General features: G+C 38.7%; 1 protein-coding gene and 2 long non-coding RNA genes across 3 annotated transcripts in view; 2 read left to right on the forward strand and 1 right to left on the reverse strand.

Annotated features, from left to right (window-relative positions):
• Positions 1 to 2684: 2684 nt before the first annotated feature.
• Positions 2685 to 22911, forward strand: part of LOC136673323 (ribosome-releasing factor 2, mitochondrial-like) — a 31295-nt gene continuing 11068 nt past the window's right edge. Inside the window, exon 1 of the mRNA XM_066648729.1 lies at positions 2685 to 2747. The gene's annotated coding sequence lies outside the window, so the exon portion shown is untranslated. The remainder of the gene's footprint in view (positions 2748 to 22911) is intronic.
• LOC136673980 (uncharacterized) lies at positions 8835 to 11377 on the reverse strand. The gene is made up of 3 exons (XR_010795986.1): positions 11299 to 11377; positions 11055 to 11132; positions 8835 to 9427 (listed from the first exon to the last, which is right to left on the reverse strand). It is a non-coding gene; the product is annotated as an uncharacterized lncRNA (long non-coding RNA).
• LOC136673960 (uncharacterized) lies at positions 19924 to 22466 on the forward strand. The gene is made up of 3 exons (XR_010795982.1): positions 19924 to 20002; positions 20169 to 20246; positions 21874 to 22466. It is a non-coding gene; the product is annotated as an uncharacterized lncRNA (long non-coding RNA).

Consider the following 22911-nt stretch of genomic DNA (forward strand, 5'->3'; position numbering starts at 1 on the left):
TGCCATATATGTAAATTCAACATCATTTTTTATGAGATTTGAAATAATATTACTCCAAATTCCTACAGTAAAAATGTATGAAATTTGTACCCTGGGTACTCTAGAAAATGTTGTTCAAGGCTGCAGTGGAGTGGTCTGGTAACAGTTTGATTTAACCATTTTATGGCCTTCAGAATTCTGCAATTTATAGAATTGTGTTGTTATTCTAATGAAGTTTGTAATGCTATTACTCCACATTCTTACAGTAAAAATGTATGAACATTATAGTCTGGGTACTCTAGAACATGTTCTTCAAGGCTGCAGTGGAGTGGTTTGGTAACAGTTTGATTTAACCCTTTAATAGGACTCACAATTTTGCCTTATATGCAAATTAAACAAAATTCTTATGAAGTTTGTAATGCTATTACTCCAAATTCCTACAGTAAAAATGTACGACAATTATTCTCTGGGTACCTTGGGACATGTTCTTCAAGGCTTCAGTGAAGTGATTTGGTAACAATTTGATTTAACCCTTTAATAGCTCTCACAATTTTGCAATATTTGTAAATTAAACAGCATATTTATAAGTTTGAAATGATATTACTCCAAATTCCTACAGTAAAAATGTATAAAAATTATTCTCTGAGTACCCGAGAACATATTCTTTAAGGCTACAGTGGAGTGGTTTGGTAACAGTTTGATTTAACCCATTAATAGCTCTCAGAATTTTGCAATATTTGCAAATTTAACCATTTTTACTGAAATTTGAAATGCTCTTACTCCAAATTCCTACAGTAAAAATGTATAAAACTTATTCTCTGAGTACCTGAGAACATATTCTTTAAGGCTGCAGTGGAATGGTTTGGTAACAATTTGATTTAACTCTTTAATAGGACTCACAATTTTGCCATATATGTAAATTAAACATCATTTTAATGAGATTTGAAATATTATTACTCCAAATTCCTACAGTAAAAATGTACGACAATTATTCTCTGGGTACCTTGGAACATGTTCTTCAAGGCTTCAGTGAAGTTGTTTGGTAACAATTTGATTTAACCCTTTAATAGCTCTCACAATTTTGCAATATTTGTAAATTAAACAGCATATTTATAAGTTTGAAATGATATTTCTCCAAATTCCTACAGTAAAAATGTATAAAAATTATTCTCTGGGTACCTGAGAACATGCTCTTCAAGACTGCAGTGGAATGGTTTGGTAACAGTTTGATTTAACCCTTTAATAGAACTCAAAATTGTCCATATATGTAAATTAAACATCATCAAATAATATTACTTCATATTCCTACAGTAAAAATGTATGAAAATTATACCATGAGTACCTGAGAACATGCTCTTCAAGAATGCAGTGGAGTGGTCTGGTAACAGTTTGATTTAACCATTTTATGGAATTTAATATCCATAGGGTTTTTTGAAGTTTTTTTCAAGCCTATTACTTCTAATTCTTACAGTAAATGCACATAAATATTATACCCTGTGTACCTGAGGACATGTTTTTCAATACAACAGTGAGATTTTCTGGTAACAACCCGTTCTTTTAGCCAATCAGGCCTGTTTTTAATATTAACTGTATTGAATTATGTTTTAAATTAATTTCTTATGAATTTTCAATATCTGCGCTTTTCTGCGAGTCCCCCCTCCCGCTCGCACACGTTCTACCGTAAACTGTGATGTAGAAGCGCACAAGAAATCCTAGTGTAGATGGCGTGACTGCGTTTTCGCGAAGTGCAGATGGCGTGACCGCGGTCACTGAGGGGTAAGTCGGAGTTCCACTAGATAGTGTTTTGCACAGTGTTTTCTGGGCAGACCGCTGGTGATTAAACAAACTTTTAGACAAAATGCCACATTTTAGCACTTTTCCATTCACAGTCCAATTTTTTCCTTCATTGGGTCTTTTGTTCATTCATTCATTTATTCATTCATTATCTGTAACCGCTTATCCTGTTAATGGTCGTGGTGGGTACAGAGTCTTTTGTTATTGTTTATAAATAAGATTAGTAAATACTTTTAATGCAGCACAGTGTCAACATATTTAGCATAATCATTTTATATCAGGTTTATACTCATTATTATATCTCTCAGAGTTGTCTCTGTGAAAATAAAGTCTGTTTGAGGAGATTATAAATAAGTTATATCCTGTACAGGACAGTAATCTGAGTGGTCCGATGATGGACCAGCAGTGGTCTACAGTCAGTGGTGTGACAGCCTTTTTATACCAGTGGACCAATATATGCTCACTGTCTGGGTAGCGACGACAGAGGCTCTGGTCTCCCTGAGAGGTCAGTGAAGCATCACAGCAATTTTGAAGCTGTAATTTTAAGGTAAAATATTACATACTGTTCCTTAAGTCCACAGTACAATTTAAGTTCACAGTCCAGTTTAATTATATATGAATAAATACCTGTAACATTAGGTGTTATGCACTAAACAGTTGTGGTATGGCTAAATGCCTAATAATTCTGTATAAGATAACATGGACTCTTGCAGCTTTTAAAGACCAGTAGAGGTCTTATAGGGACACACCCACTGTAGAGTGGGTGGAACCCAGGTAGGGAGCGTGTGATCCCCAGGGAAAGATAAAAGGGAGCATACCTAGGTTACTTCACTTCCACTTTGTTTAAACGACGGGACGGCGGGAGTTGTCTGGTGCGTTGCGGCAGCTACTAGGGGAACCTGGTCTGTGTACGTGTGCTGGTGGCTGGAGCCAATCACTTGAGAAACAGAGAAGCGAAGGTAGCAGAATCAACGGTAGGTCGCTGGCTATTATTGCTCGCGCTGAATGCAGCTGTTGGGAAATGGGGCCTATCCGGTGAGAGTTTCTTAAGCTGTGGGTGAATGTGACTACTTTGGTGTAGGTTGGTGTGCAGTGACATTAGCAGCGGCTAACTGGTGCTGGGCTAATGCCGCTTGTATGTCACTTAGGTTTATTGTGCTCCCTACCGTTGTTGTTCGTCTGTTTTATCAGTGTCTATGTATCATGCAGGTCGGAGCGCCTTTGTGTTGCTTGACTGTCACCTACTGATATATTTTTGTGTCTATAGATTGTTGGTATATCAATCATATTGACAACAGCAGTGTCTTTTTATTCAGGTATGTCATTTAATATTGGGGTACCGTGGTGATGGCATATGGGTTTACATGTGTGGATTTATTGATATGGTTTATTATTATTATGATTAGTGTATGGCAATAAAAAATTGAAATGGTGATATTGTGTATAAAGATATGGTCACAAGCACTGTATGTATGGGTGTGGGCCATATGCTTAAGGTGACGTACTGACACTGTTGGCTATGTTTGTGATTGTGTGTATTAGTACTGAATTATATTTTGTGATTTCTTTTATAGAGTGTGACTACAGCCAGAAGTGCTGCGGGCCACTGATTTTCTCTCCCCTGTGTATTGTGTTTTATTTATTTTTATTATTATTATTTTTTTAACATACGTGAGCATTGTATTAGCTGAGCCACTGCTTACCATTTTACAAATTAAAAGGTTTTATTAATACTGTTTTGGGGTTTAGGCCTTAATGCTGCTAGCTATAATGTTTTGTGATAGCATATCATAGGCCGTTTTTATGTAGTTGCACCCAGGAAGGTGCTTGTTGTTTTTAGTTTTCTTTTTGTTTTGTGGTCAAGGAATGGGTCACCCTAGGTGCTCTGGTCGTGCTCTCTTTGGTGCTGTCATCTTGCTTTTGATGACCGTGGTTTGATATTGGTTTTGCGTGGTAGTGTTATTGACTGCATGACTAGTGTGCAAATCAAAGGGTTCTGTGGGTTGGGCACTTCCTTGGCCACATATTCTGTTGGCCTGTGATATGTTATCATGTTGGTGTCATATATATATATATATATATATATCAGCTTAAACCCCATACAGCTTTTTAAGAGTATCTACAGTATTAAGTGTTTTTTTTTTTTTTGTTTTTTGTTTTTTTTTTTTATTTTTTTTTTTTTCCTTAGTGCATTTTTTAAATTAACTGAAATAAAATTTGTATTGAGACTTGGCATTCTTTTTGATACATGTGTGTTATTGTCTGGCCCTCACACTCATTCGGTTGAGTGGCCTAGCAAGGGGTCCCCTGTCCCATAATATAGGGGTGGCGTAGTTGATGTATTGAATACCGTGGTTGTGCACAGTGTTAGCCTTGGGTGTCCGAGAAGGGTATCTCTGCGGGCCGGAGGCAGCTCCAAGTGGGCGGTACAACTCCAAGTGAGCGCGGAAGAACATTTTTAAGCACGACTCAAGCACGTTGCTGGCTTCGAGATATGTAGTTGTTGTAAAGGCTCTGGAGACGACCCAGAGGCTAAAGAACCTTTTTTATTTGTTTTTAAAAACAGGGCTGTTATGGAGCTGTTTCTAAAATCTTGTGTTGATGAGCAGGGTCTCAGGGTCAATGCCATGTCTGTGGTTACGCCATGCCCCTCACCCCAGAATTTTCTTAAGGCAAGTAAACTGGACTGTAGGGCCCTCACCTCTATCCTTAAGGCACAGATATTAGACTGCAGGGCACCTTATACACCACAGTTCAGACAGTGTGTATAGTCTTATACTTTTAGAAACCTAGGCTGTTTGGTTAACTGTGATGTCCTGCTTTGCGTAAAATGCCCTGCACAAAATAAGTATCCTAGTTATTTTCTTTCTTCTAACAATTTTCCATAACTAATACAGCTGAGATTGCTCTGTTTGAGCATTGTTTGGAAGTTTAAGAGAATGTCAGTGAGTTCTTTGGGATAGTGTTAGATTATTGTGTATTTTGTAGTACAGCTCTATGCCTGGTGACCATGTAATAACTGTTTTGTTTTCAGTATTAATATTGTACCTTGTAAACATTAAGTACATTATATGGAGTACATCAGCATTGTGACTTACAGACTTGATTGTGGTTGGCTTAATATGTGAAATTCTTGCAATAAAAAGAGAATAACCATTTACCTGAGACCACATGTACTGAGAATGATAATGTTTGCTTACATATAGCTTACTACTCACCTCCTGACAAAAGACATGAGAGTAAATATGGGTTAATCAGCACAGCTCAGTGCTGGGGTGCTATATATTCCTCGCCTGGCATTAGGTTCATGTTTCTCTACTCCAGAGAATCCAATTCTATTGTCAGTGTTTCTCTACAGGGATCGGTTGCAACTTAATGTAGAATATATTCAATACAAATTTGTCCTCAAATATTTGTACATATGGTGTATTTCTGAAATGAATTAAACTGAATAAATGAACTATATTAAAATAAATTTATAGCCCTTTGGCTACGGTAGTGAGGCAGGTAGTGTTTCAGTCACACAGCTCCAGGTTGTGGGTTTAAGCCACACTCCATGTGACGGTCTGTGAGGAGTTAAATTAGATAAGCAGTTTCAGACAATGAATGAATGAATGATAGTCCTACAAATTCACATACACAATCCAGGTAATAATAAAGGGAGGCTTTCTGACAGTCTAAGCCAGTGTTATCTAATTCTGATCCTATTCTACCTGTTCAAACAAACTTGATTCAACTAATGAGTAGGATGTTCCAGGACTTGGTTCTGATGCCAAATCAAAGCATATGTGATCATCTGAACACAGAGTAATACATAATACTCTACAACAAGGACATGCTTCTATAAAGAATCATTTAAAATCACGCAAAGGAACTAAATGAAGTACAGTGAACTTCTCTGAATGTCTGTTTATATTCTTAATTGAGCCAAATTTCCTGAAAGGTTGCACCACTATCTTGGAATTCATTAAATCATAACTACATTACAGTGAATTTCCATCTTATTAAGTTCACCTAACTTGTAGCTACAGGCACTGACTCTATTGTCATATACATCCACTATGACTGATTATTTGCAAATTATTAGCACCATTTCTCCCATGCCCATTAATGGAAAGCAGCTGCTTTAAATATTTTATATTTAAAAAATGGAAAGGAGCTGCTAAATATATTTAAGTGGTCTATAAGTGTTACTTAAGGGGTTACACATTTATACTGATTATAATCCAATACTGTGCTGAGTACAAAACAAATAATACAGTCCTATAATTCTGTAATCAAATCAAAATAATGATTGTAGACATGAGACCTAATGGATTTCATAAGTTTGCAGTTCACACCATAATCAGAAGTGCTGCGTATTTCTTTTTCACTGAAACGTAATGTTTTAAACTATAACTAGTAGTGGGTACCTAGTTCTGTTAGAGATAAACTATGCTCTTTTTTCAAATCACAAAGGCTGCATTTCCTACATTCGCCTTCCCCCAAAACATCTAAATCCCCCACTTGCTGGTTTCTACCCACTTGCTGCGTACGCCCCTCCCACTTGCTGCGTACGCCCCTCCCACTTGCTGGTTTCCGCCCACTTGTGGGCCTCCGGCCTGCAGAGATATGTACTTGGGGTGTCCGGGGTGTGGTGCCCCCACTACTCACGTAGCCTGGAGCCGACCCCAGCACACAGTTATGATGTTAAAATGATTGATATTGTCATGTAGAAACTCAACAAAATAAATCAATTAAACCGGGTATAAGACTGCGACATTTTCAGGGATAATTTAGTAATAAAACGGAGGACTCGCTTTTTCTTCGAAAATCTGCCGTGAAATTTCTGATCAGATAACAATGAAGGCTTTGAGAACGTGCGCTTCCTTCTATCGACCTCTAGAGGGCAGCACGTCAAAGATGTTCAGTGCTATACACCACTAAAGGAAACTATTGTATTATTTGATAAAACTGTTTAACTGTGTCACGTTTCCTGTCCTTTATATATGAATACTTATACATGAATACATATAATTAAAGGAAAGTTACACCAATGTTGAATCATTAACCAATGAAATAAACATTCACAGTTTATTTATCCAAAATGACCTGTAAATCCACATGTTTTATATAATAATGGTAATGAGGGTCAAATTAATCAACTTGAAAATCAACTTCATGGTGTAGAACCAGCGTATTTATCAGATCTGCTAAAGAGATATGAGTCGAGCGAGTCATTTATAGACCTGCCTCAGCATTTAGCTACAATGCCGCTCTTAAAATTAGATTAGATAGAACTTTATTAATCCCTTGGGAAGGCTCCTTCAGGGAAATTCAGTTTCCAGCAGCTCTCTCATCAAGAAACAAACAGTAGCAGCCTACAGGATAAGATACAATTAAAAAACTAACGTTTACTTAACAAAGATACAATGAAAATTAAAAGATTTAAGAATATAAACAGAACCAGCTGACTGAGAACATTAGAAGAGGCTTTAGACACTTTTGGTCATAAAATTAGAATATCATTAAAAAGTTGATTTATTTCAGTAATTCCATTCAGAAAGTGAAACTTGTATATTATACTCATTCATTACACACAATGTTATCAAGACAAATATTTCAAATGTTTTTCTTTTATTTGATTATTATAACTGACAACTAATGAAAACCCCAAATTCAATATCTCAGAAAATCTGAATATTGTGAAAAGGTGCCACACTCTAATCAGTTAATTAACTCAAAACACCTGCAAAGGCCTTTAAATGGTGTCTCAGTCTAGTTCTGTTGGCTTCACAATCATGGGGAAGACTGCTGACTTGACAGTTGTACAAAAGACGACCACTGACACCTTACACAAGCAGGGCAAGACACAAAAGGTCATTGCTAAAGAGGGTGGCTGTTCACAGAGCTCTGTGTCCAAGCACATTAATAGAGAGGAGAAGGGAAGGAAAAGATGTGGTAGAAAAGTGTACAAACAAAAGGGATACCCACACCCTGGAGAGGATTGTGAAACAAAACCCATTTAAAAATGTGGGGGAGATCCACAAAGACTGGACTGCAGCAGGACCACCACACACAGACATTTGCAAGACATGAGTTTCAGCTGTCGCATTCTTTGTGTCAAGCCACTCTTGTACAAGAGACAGCGTCAGAAGCGCCTCAATTCCAAAAAGGACTGGACTGCAGCTGAGTGGTCCAAAGTTATGTTCTCTGATGAAAGTAAATTTTGCATTTCCTTTGGAAATTAAGGTCCCAGAGTCTGGAGGAGGAGAGGCGAGACACAGAATCAACATTGCTTGAGGTCCAGTGTAAAGTTATCACAGTCAGTGATGGTTTGGGGTGTCATCTGCTGGTGTTGGTCCACTGTGTTTTCTGAGGTCCAAGGTCAACGCAGCTGTCTACCAGGAAATTTTAGAGCACTTCATGCTTCCTGCTGCTGACCAACTTTATGGAGATGTAGATTTCATTTTCCAATAGGACTTGGCACCTGCACACAGTGCCAAAGTTATCAGTACCTGATTTAAGGACCATGGTATCCCTGTCCTTAATTGGCCAGCAAACTCGCCTGACCTTAACCCCATAGAAAATCTATAGGTATTGTGAAGAGGAAGATGCAGTACGCCAGACCCAACAATGCAGAAGAGCTGAAGGCCACTATTAGAGCAACCTGGGCTTTCGTAACACCTGAGCAGTGCCACAGACCGATCGACTCCATGCCACACCGCATTGCTGCAGTAATTCAGGCAAAAGGAGCCCTAAGTATAGAGTGCTGTACATGTTCATACTTTTCAGTTGCCAACATTTCTAAAAATCAATTTTTTGTATTGGTCTTAAGTAATATTCATATTTTCTGAGATATTAAATTTGGGATTTTCATTAGTTGTCAGTTATAATCATTAAATTTAAAGAAATAAACACTTGAAATATATCAAGTTTAACTGTTTGAAGGGAATTACTGAAATAAATCAACTTTTTCATGATATTATAATTTAATGACAAGCACCTGTAGACATAAATAAAATCAAGAAAACAGAGCACATCATTTTATGCTCACAAATGTAAGTTTTTATTGTGAACAGAAAGAAGCAAGTTTTTTTTTTGTTTTTGTTTTTTTTTTTTACATGGGAAATACACAATTACATGTGAGAGGAGAGAAGAATTAAAGAGATTCCTCATGGGATCTCACTAAGGCTATATATTAACACAGGGATTGTTAGTATGTGTGTTTTGTGGCTTTTCATAGTGCACGGGCACACATTTATTGTTATTAACAAGGTTACAGGCCACACCTACGGGCTGATCATTAAGCGAAACCAGTGAAATATTATTACAATTTTGGTCTTTAGTTTTATCAGTGATAATAGTCACTTTAAATTTTTTTTTGCTGACACACAGATTCTCTTTCCAAAAATATCCCCCATCTTTGCTGCAGATTTTGTTAATTTCTTCTTCTGTGCCATGGATGAAAGTTTGGATTTCTGTTCTTCCACAAAGACCTTGAGGTTGTAGGTGTCTTATCCAGTCTTCAACACTGTTCATATTTCCAGGTGGAGCTATATGACGATTTTTGAAATTTTCATGTTGATTTTGATCTGAAGTAGCTTTACAGGGCTCGGCATATACATTAGAGTGGTAAAAGTACAGCAGCGTAAGGAGAACAACAGTCTTCATCCTAGAAAAAAAAAGCACCAGCATCATTTCACGTCAAGACTTAAACTGTGTAAACCACGAGACAGACCTGAGAGCTCTGCCTGGATCCAGCACTTCTATCTTCTTCTAACACTAATCACAAGAAGAAATATGGCCAGATGTGTGTAGATGCCGCCTTATCTAACAGTTCTTCTGAAATGAAGGATATTAATTGGTTATTTGCTGCCTTTGTGGAAGTCTTCAGTTCTTCTGCAAGTTGGTGAGATGATTTCTAACAGTGCTATAAAGTTAAGTCCACACTCTATTACATAGTAATAACTGAGGGCAGTTACAGTTTTTGAATAGTTATGACTGACCAACATCACTCCAGCTAATCTTTGAGGTATTTTCTTGAGCTCTGTCACACCAGAGAACACAGTTCCAGTGCTCCACGCCCTAATGCTGGGACACCTATAACACTTGACATTGGTCATTGCAGCCAGCCTCTTTATGGAGATTGTAAAACTGTGGGTGCAACTGGACATCAGTGTAAACCCTATGGACTATATCTATATAGCTATTTTGCTATTCCGGTTTTTTTCAGTGCCTCTTTCAGTTGCATTTAAACAGTAATTATGTGACATAGCCATATTCAGTATGTTGTTTTATTTTCTAAAGACACTTGGCTACTCAAATATGTAATCACTTGAGGTTTACATGCTGACATCTGGTCATGTTTTGACCAAAATTTTACCAAACGCCTGTGTTTTTTTTTTTTTTTTGCATATTTCTCAATGTACAGCCTTGAAATCATATTCCCACCTCAGATATTTTGCACAGATTGCTAGTGTGAGGTGTCCGTTAGTTGAAAAACTAATTTATTACATGACATATTACTGTGACAAAATAAATTTGTAGCATCAGACGGACTTATTTTTCTTGATATTCTAAACGCTGGGATGTATGACTGATAAAGCTCTGATAGTCACAGCAGGCCCAGACTTTCAGGAATTTAGTTCGGGGCAAATATGGACAATATCCCAACAAATTAAAATTGTTTTGATACTTTGGCAGTTTTCTCAGCTGCTTATAATAATAACAATTATGACAAAATATGAACATTTTGAAGGAGCGCCTTGTTTTTTAGGTGATTTTTCACACTGAATTACTCCCAGAGGCTTCACAGCACTGCAATGAGAGCGCTATTTTTAGAAACGGTAGGACCTGCGCTTTTTAACGGCATACGGAGCTCACAGACGCATTCAGACATTCAAGAATTATAAAGCTGAGAATATAAGTTGTGCTTTTTACCCCGCTAAATGTGGGGTTCGGGTTCTTAACAGTCTTTACATTTACATCTTTTAGTGATACTCATTAGCCATTAGAAAGAGTCACCAGTAATTTCTGGCCATGCTGAAATTAAAGCAGCGCAGTCCCATGTGCGCTGTGTGCATTTCTTTGCGTTTTCAAATTGTAATATATTCGGTTCTACTCAAATGTGAGGGATTGAATCAAATGTAGTTATTTACATTTAATTCCTGGTTCCTTTTTGATTGGATTGAATTTCATTCTTTTGTGTTGGTTCAGCTCTTGGATGGGTTTACTGGAGTTGTAGTGTTAAATTTTAGGCCACATGATATGAAAGCAGAAGAATCAAGCCTTAAACTTACATTTCTTTTTATTTCACTGTGGTCCTGTTGAAGAGCTCACTCAGAATCACAGAGGAAACCGCTGAGAGTGCTGACAGACTAAAACCCAAAGAAAATTGCTATGAACACGAGGATGAATCACTGAGATAAATTAAAAGGAGTAGAAACATGAATAAAAAAATCCTGAAAAAAAGCAGTAAAAATGACTGTATTACTCTGTACATTCAAATTCCACTTTAATAAAATCATAATTTATCATCTTTACCTGACCAGATGAACAGCAGACAGTAAGGTGAGCAGTGAGACAGATGTCCAAAAAAGAAGAGTGAAGACAGATGCACCAAGGAGTGTAATTTATACAGTTTCCAACAGAGCAGGAGGAACTCCACATCTGATAATGACACCGGAGTATCACTCATTCAAATAATGCAACAGAAGTTTTATGGTAATTAGAAAGGAAAGGTTACCACAGTTTGAACTGTCCAAACAATTGTACTGAGGATCGGGAGTTTAACTTGCAAAATAAAAGGCAGATTTCTTTCCCTTAAAATATATGTTGAGATTAAAAAAAACTCTCTTCATCTAAGATGAGAAAAAAAACCAACAACAAAGTTATTTGTGGGTATATGTATATAATCGTTTATTCATGGATTACAGGTTTAAGGAAAGACTCAACAATTACTATTACTATTTTGAAAGATACGCATTTTTCACTGGACAGAGGCAATATGGAGTATGTTCAACAATTTCCATATAAAATAAATATCAGATTAAATACACAGGACTCTTATGCAAAATATATTTTATCTCTTTTTATATTTGAAATATTGATAAGTATGTAAATCTCTACACACAGGTACAAACCGGATTCCAAAAAAGTTGGGACACTAAACAAGTTGTGAATAAAAACTGAATGCAATGATGTGGAGGTGCCAACATTCATTCATTCATTCTCTGTAACCACTTATCCAGTTCAGGGTCGCGATGGGTCCAGAGCCTACCTGGAAACATTGGTCGCATGGCGGGAATACACCCTGCAGGGGGCGCAAATCCTTCACAGGGCAACACAGACACACACATTCACTCACACACACCTATGGATACTTTTTTGAGTCGCCAATCCACCTACCAATGTGTTTTTGGACTGTGGGAGGAAACCGGAGCACCAGGAGGTAACCTACGCAGACACAGGGAGAACACACCATACTCCTCACAGACAGTCACCCGGAGCGGGAATCGAACCCACAACCTCCAGGTCCCTGGAGCTGTGTGACTGCGACACTACCTGCTGTGCCACTGTGCTGCCCCGAGGTGCCAACATCTAAAATTTTATTCAGAATAGAACACAAATCACAGATCAAAAGTTTAAACTGAGAGAACGTATTATTTTTAGGGAAAAATATGTTGTTTCAAAATTTCATGGCGTCAACAAATCCCCAAAAAGTTGGGACAAGGCCATTTTTTACCACTGTGTGGCATCCCCCCTTCTTCTTACAACACTCAACAGACCTCTGGGGACAGAGGAGACCAGTTTCTGAAGTTTAGAAATAGGAATGCTCTCCCATTCATGTCTAATACAGGCCTCTAACTGTTCAATCGTCTTGGGCCTTCTTTGTCGCACCTTCCCCTTTATGATGCGCCAAATGGTTTCTATCAGTGAAAGATCTGGACTGCAGGCTGGCCATTTCAGTACCCGGATCCTTCTCCTACGTAGCCATGATGTTGTGATTGCTGCAGAATGTGGTCTGGCATTATCTTGTTGAAAAATGCAGGGTCTTCCCTGAAAGAGATGACGTCTACATGGGAGCATATGTTGTTCTAGAACCTGAACATAGTTCTCTGCATTAATGGTGCCTTTCCAGACATGCAAGCTGCCCATGCCACAAGCACTCATGCAACCCCATACCATCAGTGATGCAGGCGTCTGAACGGTGCGTTGATAACAACTTAGGTTATCCTTGTCCTCTCTGGTCTGGATGACATGGCGCCCCAGTGTTTCATAAAGAACTTCAAATCGTGACTCATCTGACCACAGTGCAGTCTTCCATTTTGCCACACTCCATTTTAAAAGACCCCTGGCCCAGTGCAAACGTCTGAGCTTGTGGAGCTTGCTTAGAAATGGCTTCCTCTTTGCACTGTAGAGTTTCAGCTGGCAGCGGCGGATGGCACGGTGGATTGTGTTCACTGACAATGCTTTCTGGAAGTATTCCTGAGCCCATTCTGTTATTTCCTTGACAGTGGCATTCCTGTTTGAGGTGCAGTGACGTTTAAGGGCCCGGAGATCACGAGCATCCTGTAGAGTTTTACGGCCTTGACCCTTACGCACAGCAATTGTTCCAGATTCTCTGAATCTTTTGATGATGTTATGCACGGTTGATGATGATAACTAAAAAGTCTTTGCTATTTTATGCTGGGTAACACCATTCTGGTATTGCTGCACCATCTTTCTGCGCCATATAGTTTATTATTATTATTATTTCATATGAAATTACCACCATGCTATAGAATGTGAGTCTAGCATATACACTTATTATACTTATTATCAGACATTTTTACTGTCAACTCTGAACTCCATTTTGAACAGCATATTTTTCAACAAGGTCAGCATAGCCAACACACTATAATATAATAATTAAACCCCACAAGTATTGGAAAACTTCAAATATGTTTTATTACAGAAACATGTAAGTCTTGGCACCATTGTGGAATTACACATTTCCAGAGTCATTCTTTTGTATGCATGCAGGCAGTATGCTATTACATGTCCCAACAACTTCTTCATGTAGATGGCTTCCAGTCTACCTTGGTCTATTCTGGGTTAGAGTATGGCCGGGTAGTTGGCACTCCACAAAACCCATTTGTCCAAATATTGCACACACAAAAATGTAATTGGATCACAGTAAATAACATTTTTTTTTTGTAAAAATGAATTAATCATCTATGAAAGCAAAAATAGCAAAACATTGCACCTAGATGCTGACACACAACAAAACCTTTCCTGGATGACCTGCACCAAAGAGCAGGAGTTTGTTTCTCTGCCCAAAGTACCTCAGCAGCCAGACTGTAGCTCCTGTGATTATTATTTTTTATTTTTACACCATACTTTTTTAATTGGTAGCTACGTTGCTAATTCTATCACAGTGGACATTGACTTGAATGTATAGAGTGGGCCATTTAATTGATACACCTTAATAAAATGGGAATGGTCTGTGATATTAACTTCCTGTTTGTGGCACATTAGTATATGGGAGGGGGAAGTTTTTCAAGATGGGTGGTGACCATGGTGGCCATTTTGAAGTCAGTCATTCTTCATCAATGGCCACTGGCCTTGAAATTGCTACATGATGATGTGTCTTCCTCTTTATGTACTGAAGCTGGCACTTTCCCTGAGTTTTTCCAGCAAGATGGTGCACCACCACATTATGGGTGTCAGGTCTGAGCATTCCTAGATGAACAGTTTCCTGGAAAGTGGATTGGTCACTGTGGGCCAGTTGAATGGCCCCCAAGGTCTCCCAATCTGACCCCATTAGACTTTTATCTGAAGGCAATTGTCTATGCTGTGAAGATATGCGATGTGCAGCACCTGAAACTACAGATACTGGAAGCCTGTGCCAGCATTTCTCCTGCAGTGTTGCTATCAGTGGGTAAAGAGTGGGAGAGGAGGGTTGCATTGTAGTGGAAATAGCATGCACACGTTGTGGTGGCATAAGCACTATATTGCAGAGTCATTCATTATCTGTAACCGCTTATCCAGTTCAGGGTCGCAGTGGGTCCAGAGCCTACCTTGAATTATTGGGCGCAAGGCGGGAATACACCCTGGAGGGTGCGCAAGTCCTTCACAGGGCAACACAGACACACACATTCACACCTAGGGACACTTGAGTCACCAATCCACCTACCAACATGTGTTTTTGGACTGTGGGAGGAAACCGGAGCACTCGGAGGAAACCCACGTGGACACGGGCAGAACACACCAACTGGGACAGTCACCCGGAGCGGGAATCAAACCCACAACCTCCAGGTCCCTGGAGCTGTGTGACTGTGACACTACCTGCTGCGCCCCTGTGCCGCCCACTGCAGAGTCAATGATAATTAATTATTATTTTATTAATATTAAAAAATATATAGTGTCTTAACCTGTCCAATTTTAGCTTGGACAAGTAGGCCATCTACACATATTATACAGTAGAATTAGCTAGAATTTATCATTATTGTCACATCCTGGCCCAGTCCTGTTTGTTTTCCCCGCCATGTGCTCTCTCAGCACATGGCCCTGTCTGTTATTGTTCATGTCTCCGCCTTAGTCCTTTGTTCCACCTCCTCGTCTGTGTCTCATTTGTTACCCTGCCCTTTCATTATCTGTCTCAGGTGCGTCTTGTCTGTGTTTAGTATTTAAGTCCCCTTTTGTCACTTCCTGGGATCGGTCATTTATATTGTTTTGCTATGTTCCAAGTCATGTTGTTTTGTGCGGTTCCCATTGCGAGTCGTTTTGTTTCCAGTTCCTCGCTTGGTGTTTGCCCTCAAGTTCGTTTCTGTTTGTATTGTTATTTTTTTCTAAATAAACGTCTGTGTTGTAGCGTGTGCGTCCGCCTCCGTCAGTCCGCCCCTTCATATCGCCCTGACAATTAATAATGAATTATGCTCATTGACCCGTCGTAGGTTCTTGAATCTGAACTAGAAATAATAATTCTATACAAAAAAGGTGCACACACACAAACAAATAACCAAGGACTGGTTTTATCACACAACTGGTTTATTCATTGTAATGTCAAATAATGAATATTGATTACACATTCATACAATGAAATGGATTACAGCGATACATGAGGGGACAAGGAGATTAATATATTAGAGAATTTCTCTATGATAATTACCCTAAATTCTAGAAAGGCTACGTTTATCCCAGCAAGTATTCAGCACCACTTCTGAGCAATGAAAAAATAAAACCATGTGACCTTAGGTATCCTGGGAGATGCTGGAGACTGGAGATAGCTGGGATCATGTCGCTGATGCGCTGTGCTTTCCGGCAAGGGCTTTCCGCCATGGGCCTTGTAGCATTGCAGTCGCAGGTGGCTTTTTTCTCCCCCTTTTCAGACACGGCGACCCCTCCGTCGTGGGGACCCCTCCGTTCTCTGTGGGGATTCTCTGTCATTGCTGATCTGCTGCCTTGTAAGAGACAGTCCAAGCAGGTCTCTCCTGGGCCTCATCTCAGAAGGTCATTCAGAGGGTGAGTGTGCCCATCTTCTTGGTTGCCGGTCCGGAAGCTTTGTCATCCTTTTGAGGGTCAGAGGTCTAAGGTTTCCTTCATGTTCTGGGTGTGGCGTTGAATTTTTGCTAGAGTTAAACTATAGCTTTTCTTAATTTATAGTTTTCTATCTGGACCGCGCTTGAGGGGCCCAAGACTGTTTAAGAAAGCCATGAGTCTGACACCTGCAGAGGAGCCTGCAGAATCATTTAAAACCCGAGTCATTTTCCTCTTGTAAAAGACTAAAAGAGAAAAAGTGTGAAATGAAGCGAATGTGTGGGGAAAGAAGAAGCCTCAAGTGTCTGAAGCCTTGAAATTCTGAAAAAGTCCTTCTCATTTGGCGCCACTGGCTTTTTAATCAGAAACCCTGATTGGATAAGATTGGAGCCTCTCTTGCTCCTGATTGGTTGTTTCCTGTACTTTGATAGTGACATCACATAAAATGTATGGCCAAGGCATGAAGACCATCCCTTTTTGAATTAATGTCCCAGGATTCTGAATCATACTTTGCAATATTAAAGATTATATGTTAACACAAAGTCATATCATTAAGACAATCATGTTTCATAATATGTGGCTACCTTGGTTCTACATAAATTCATATAAAACAAAAATGACTTTAAACACATGTAAATGAATCCCACCCATTTTGATTGTCAAAATGGAATTAATATCAAACAAACAGTTGTGCACATATGTAACTTCAAATTGCTTTAAACCAATGGGAATTAAAGTTTGATTGTATAGTTTGAGAAGTTCTTCATTAAGCAGCTTTATACAGAGCATAAACTGATCCTCAGGAGTGCCTCCCAAAAGATCCTTCTCTTGACCCTGCGTAAACTTCCCTTAAAAGGTCCTATAGTGTCAGTTTTAAGACTCTGTGACACAGACCTTCAGGCACCAATTTGGGGCCAGTTCTTTCTGAAAAGCTTATCTCAAATTCCAATCTTGGCTTGGTGTGGCTTGGGGATGTCTCTGAAAACCAGCTAAAGTTTGGGTATTTAAAATCACATCTCAGAACGTCACATTTTTATTAGGAATTAATACACCATCATATCGCACTACAGCATTGACAATCCAACACAATGGGCAGCACGTTGAACACATTTTATGAGTGGTCAGAAACTTGTAAATAACTCATGAAAGAATAAAGTTATGTTAAAACCAAGCAAATGTGTCATTTTCTCTCCATGGCCCACTCTGTACATTCAAGTCAATGTCCACTGTGATACAATTAGCAACGTAGCTACCAATTAAAGTATGGTATGTAAAAATGAAAAATAATAATCACAGGAGCAAACTCCTGCTCTTTGGTGCAGGTCATCCAGGAAAGGTTTTGTTGTGTGTCAGCATCTAGGTGCAATGTTTTGCTATTTTTGCTGTCATAGATGATTAATTCATTTTTACAAAAAAAAAAAAAAATATTTACTGTGATCCAATTACATTTTTGTGTGTGCAATATTTGGACAAACATTCAAATATAGCATGGTGGTAATTTCATATGAAATAATAATAATAATAATAATAAACTATATGGTGCAGAAAGATGGTGCAGCAATACCAGAATGGTGTTACCCAGCATAAAATAGCAAAGACTTTTTAGTTATCATCATCAACCGTGCATAACATCATCAAAAGATTCAGAGAATCTGGAACAATTGCTGTGCGTAAGGGTCAAGGCCGTAAAACTCTACAGGATGCTCGTGATCTCCGGGCCCTTAAACGTCACTGCACCTCAAACAGGAATGCCACTGTCAAGGAAATAACAGAATGGGCTCAGGAATACTTCCAGAAAGCATTGTCAGTGAACACAATCCACCGTGCCATCCGCCGCTGCCAGCTGAAACTCTACAGTGCAAAGAGGAAGCCATTTCTAAGCAAGCTCCACAAGCTCAGACGTTTGCACTGGGCCAGGGGTCTTTTAAAATGGAGTGTGGCAAAATGGAAGACTGCACTGTGGTCAGATGAGTCACGATTTGAAGTTCTTTATGAAACACTGGGGCGCCATGTCATCCAGACCAGAGAGGACAAGGATAACCTAAGTTGTTATCAACGCACCGTTCAGACGCCTGCATCACTGATGGTATGGGGTTGCATGAGTGCTTGTGGCATGGGCAGCTTGCATGTCTGGAAAGGCACCATTAATGCAGAGAACTATGTTCAGGTTCTAGAACAACATATGCTCCCATGTAGACGTCATCTCTTTCAGGGAAGACCCTGCATTTTTCAACAAGATAATGCCAGACCACATTCTGCAGCAATCACAACATCATGGCTACGTAGGAGAAGGATCCGGGTACTGAAATGGCCAGCCTGCAGTCCAGATCTTTCACTGATAGAAACCATTTGGCGCATCATAAAGGGGAAGGTGCGACAAAGAAGGCCCAAGACGATTGAACAGTTAGAGGCCTGTATTAGACATGAATGGGAGAGCATTCCTATTTCTAAACTTCAGAAACTGGTCTCCTCTGTCCCCAGAGGTCTGTTGAGTGTTGTAAGAAGAAGGGGGGATGCCACACAGTGGTAAAAAATGGCCTTGTCCCAACTTTTTGGGGATTTGTTGACGCCATGAAATTTTGAAACAACATATTTTTCCCTAAAAATAATACGTTCTCTCAGTTTAAACTTTTGATCTGTGATTTGTGTTCTATTCTGAATAAAATTTTAGATGTTGGCACCTCGGGGCAGCACAGTGGCACAGCAGGTAGTGTCGCAGTCACACAGCTCCAGGGACCTGGAGGTTGTGGGTTCGATTCCCGCTCCGGGTGACTGTCTGTGAGGAGTATGGTGTGTTCTCCCTGTGTCTGCGTAGGTTACCTCCTGGTGCTCCGGTTTCCTCCCACAGTCCAAAAACACATTGGTAGGTGGATTGGCGACTCAAAAAAGTATCCATAGGTGTGTGTGAGTGAATGTGTGTGTCTGTGTTGCCCTGTGAAGGATTTGCGCCCCCTGCAGGGTGTATTCCCGCCATGCGACCAATGTTTCCAGGTAGGCTCTGGACCCATCGCGACCCTGAACTGGATAAGTGGTTACAGAGAATGAATGAATGAATGTTGGCACCTCCACATCATTGCATTCAGTTTTTATTCACAACTTGTTTAGTGTCCCAACTTTTTTGGAATCCGGTTTGTACCTGTGTGTAGAGATTTACATACTTATCAATATTTCAAATATAAAAAGAGATAAAATATATTTTGCATAAGAGTCCTGTGTATTTAATCTGATATTTATTTTATATGGAAATTGTTGAACATACTCCATATTGCCTCTGTCCAGTGAAAAATGCGTATCTTTCAAAATAGTAATAGTAATTGTTGAGTCTTTCCTTAAACCTGTAATCCATGAATAAACGATTATATACATATACCCACAAATAACTTTGTTGTTGGTTTTTTTTCTCATCTTAGATGAAGAGAGTTTTTTTTAATCTCAACATATATTTTAAGGGAAAGAAATCTGCCTTTTATTTTGCAAGTTAAACTCCCGATCCTCAGTACAATTGTTTGGACAGTTCAAACTGTGGTAACCTTTCCTTTCTAATTACCATAAAACTTCTGTTGCATTATTTGAATGAGTGATACTCCGGTGTCATTATCAGATGTGGAGTTCCTCCTGCTCTGTTGGAAACTGTATAAATTACACTCCTTGGTGCATCTGTCTTCACTCTTCTTTTTTGGACATCTGTCTCACTGCTCACCTTACTGTCTGCTGTTCATCTGGTCAGGTAAAGATGATAAATTATGATTTTATTAAAGTGGAATTTGAATGTACAGAGTAATACAGTCATTTTTACTGCTTTTTTTCAGGATTTTTTTATTCATGTTTCTACTCCTTTTAATTTATCTCAGTGATTCATCCTCGTGTTCATAGCAATTTTCTTTGGGTTTTAGTCTGTCAGCACTCTCAGCGGTTTCCTCTGTGATTCTGAGTGAGCTCTTCAACAGGACCACAGTGAAATAAAAAGAAATGTAAGTTTAAGGCTTGATTCTTCTGCTTTCATATCATGTGGCCTAAAATTTAACACTACAACTCCAGTAAACCCATCCAAGAGCTGAACCAACACAAAAGAATGAAATTCAATCCAATCAAAAAGGAACCAGGAATTAAATGTAAATAACTACATTTGATTCAATCCCTCACATTTGAGTAGAACCGAATATATTACAATTTGAAAACGCAAAGAAATGCACACAGCGCACATGGGACTGCGCTGCTTTAATTTCAGCATGGCCAGAAATTACTGGTGACTCTTTCTAATGGCTAATGAGTATCACTAAAAGATGTAAATGTAAAGACTGTTAAGAACCCGAACCCCACATTTAGCGGGGTAAAAAGCACAACTTATATTCTCAGCTTTATAATTCTTGAATGTCTGAATGCGTCTGTGAGCTCCGTATGCCGTTAAAAAGCGCAGGTCCTACCGTTTCTAAAAATAGCGCTCTCATTGCAGTGCTGTGAAGCCTCTGGGAGTAATTCAGTGTGAAAAATCACCTAAAAAACAAGGCGCTCCTTCAAAATGTTCATATTTTGTCATAATTGTTATTATTATAAGCAGCTGAGAAAACTGCCAAAGTATCAAAACAATTTTAATTTGTTGGGATATTGTCCATATTTGCCCCGAACTAAATTCCTGAAAGTCTGGGCCTGCTGTGACTATCAGAGCTTTATCAGTCATACATCCCAGCGTTTAGAATATCAAGAAAAATAAGTCCGTCTGATGCTACAAATTTATTTTGTCACAGTAATATGTCATGTAATAAATTAGTTTTTCAACTAACGGACACCTCACACTAGCAATCTGTGCAAAATATCTGAGGTGGGAATATGATTTCAAGGCTGTACATTGAGAAATATGCAAAAAAAAAAAAAAAACACAGGCGTTTGGTAAAATTTTGGTCAAAACATGACCAGATGTCAGCATGTAAACCTCAAGTGATTACATATTTGAGTAGCCAAGTGTCTTTAGAAAATAAAACAACATACTGAATATGGCTATGTCACATAATTACTGTTTAAATGCAACTGAAAGAGGCACTGAAAAAAACCGGAATAGCAAAATAGCTATATAGATATAGTCCATAGGGTTTACACTGATGTCCAGTTGCACCCACAGTTTTACAATCTCCATAAAGAGGCTGGCTGCAATGACCAATGTCAAGTGTTATAGGTGTCCCAGCATTAGGGCGTGGAGCACTGGAACTGTGTTCTCTGGTGTGACAGAGCTCAAGAAAATACCTCAAAGATTAGCTGGAGTGATGTTGGTCAGTCATAACTATTCAAAAACTGTAACTGCCCTCAGTTATTACTATGTAATAGAGTGTGGACTTAACTTTATAGCACTGTTAGAAATCATCTCACCAACTTGCAGAAGAACTGAAGACTTCCACAAAGGCAGCAAATAACCAATTAATATCCTTCATTTCAGAAGAACTGTTAGATAAGGCGGCATCTACACACATCTGGCCATATTTCTTCTTGTGATTAGTGTTAGAAGAAGATAGAAGTGCTGGATCCAGGCAGAGCTCTCAGGTCTGTCTCGTGGTTTACACAGTTTAAGTCTTGACGTGAAATGATGCTGGTGCTTTTTTTTTCTAGGATGAAGACTGTTGTTCTCCTTACGCTGCTGTACTTTTACCACTCTAATGTATATGCCGAGCCCTGTAAAGCTACTTCAGATCAAAATCAACATGAAAATTTCAAAAATCGTCATATAGCTCCACCTGGAAATATGAACAGTGTTGAAGACTGGATAAGACACCTACAACCTCAAGGTCTTTGTGGAAGAACAGAAATCCAAACTTTCATCCATGGCACAGAAGAAGAAATTAACAAAATCTGCAGCAAAGATGGGGGATATTTTTGGAAAGAGAATCTGTGTGTCAGCAAAAAAAAATTTAAAGTGACTATTATCACTGATAAAACTAAAGACCAAAATTGTAATAATATTTCACTGGTTTCGCTTAATGATCAGCCCGTAGGTGTGGCCTGTAACCTTGTTAATAACAATAAATGTGTGCCCGTGCACTATGAAAAGCCACAAAACACACATACTAACAATCCCTGTGTTAATATATAGCCTTAGTGAGATCCCATGAGGAATCTCTTTAATTCTTCTCTCCTCTCACATGTAATTGTGTATTTCCCATGTAAAAAAAAAAAACAAAAACAAAAAAAAAACTTGCTTCTTTCTGTTCACAATAAAAACTTACATTTGTGAGCATAAAATGATGTGCTCTGTTTTCTTGATTTTATTTATGTCTACAGGTGCTTGTCATTAAATTATAATATCATGAAAAAGTTGATTTATTTCAGTAATTCCCTTCAAACAGTTAAACTTGATATATTTCAAGTGTTTATTTCTTTAAATTTAATGATTATAACTGACAACTAATGAAAATCCCAAATTCAATATCTCAGAAAATATGAATATTACTTAAGACCAATACAAAAAATTGATTTTTAGAAATGTTGGCAACTGAAAAGTATGAACATGTACAGCACTCTATACTTAGGGCTCCTTTTGCCTGAATTACTGCAGCAATGCGGTGTGGCATGGAGTCGATCGGTCTGTGGCACTGCTCAGGTGTTACGAAAGCCCAGGTTGCTCTAATAGTGGCCTTCAGCTCTTCTGCA

Source organism: Hoplias malabaricus, chromosome 2 (genome assembly GCF_029633855.1).
Source record: "Hoplias malabaricus isolate fHopMal1 chromosome 2, fHopMal1.hap1, whole genome shotgun sequence".
In the NCBI taxonomy this organism is placed as follows: domain Eukaryota; kingdom Metazoa; phylum Chordata; class Actinopteri; order Characiformes; family Erythrinidae; genus Hoplias; species Hoplias malabaricus.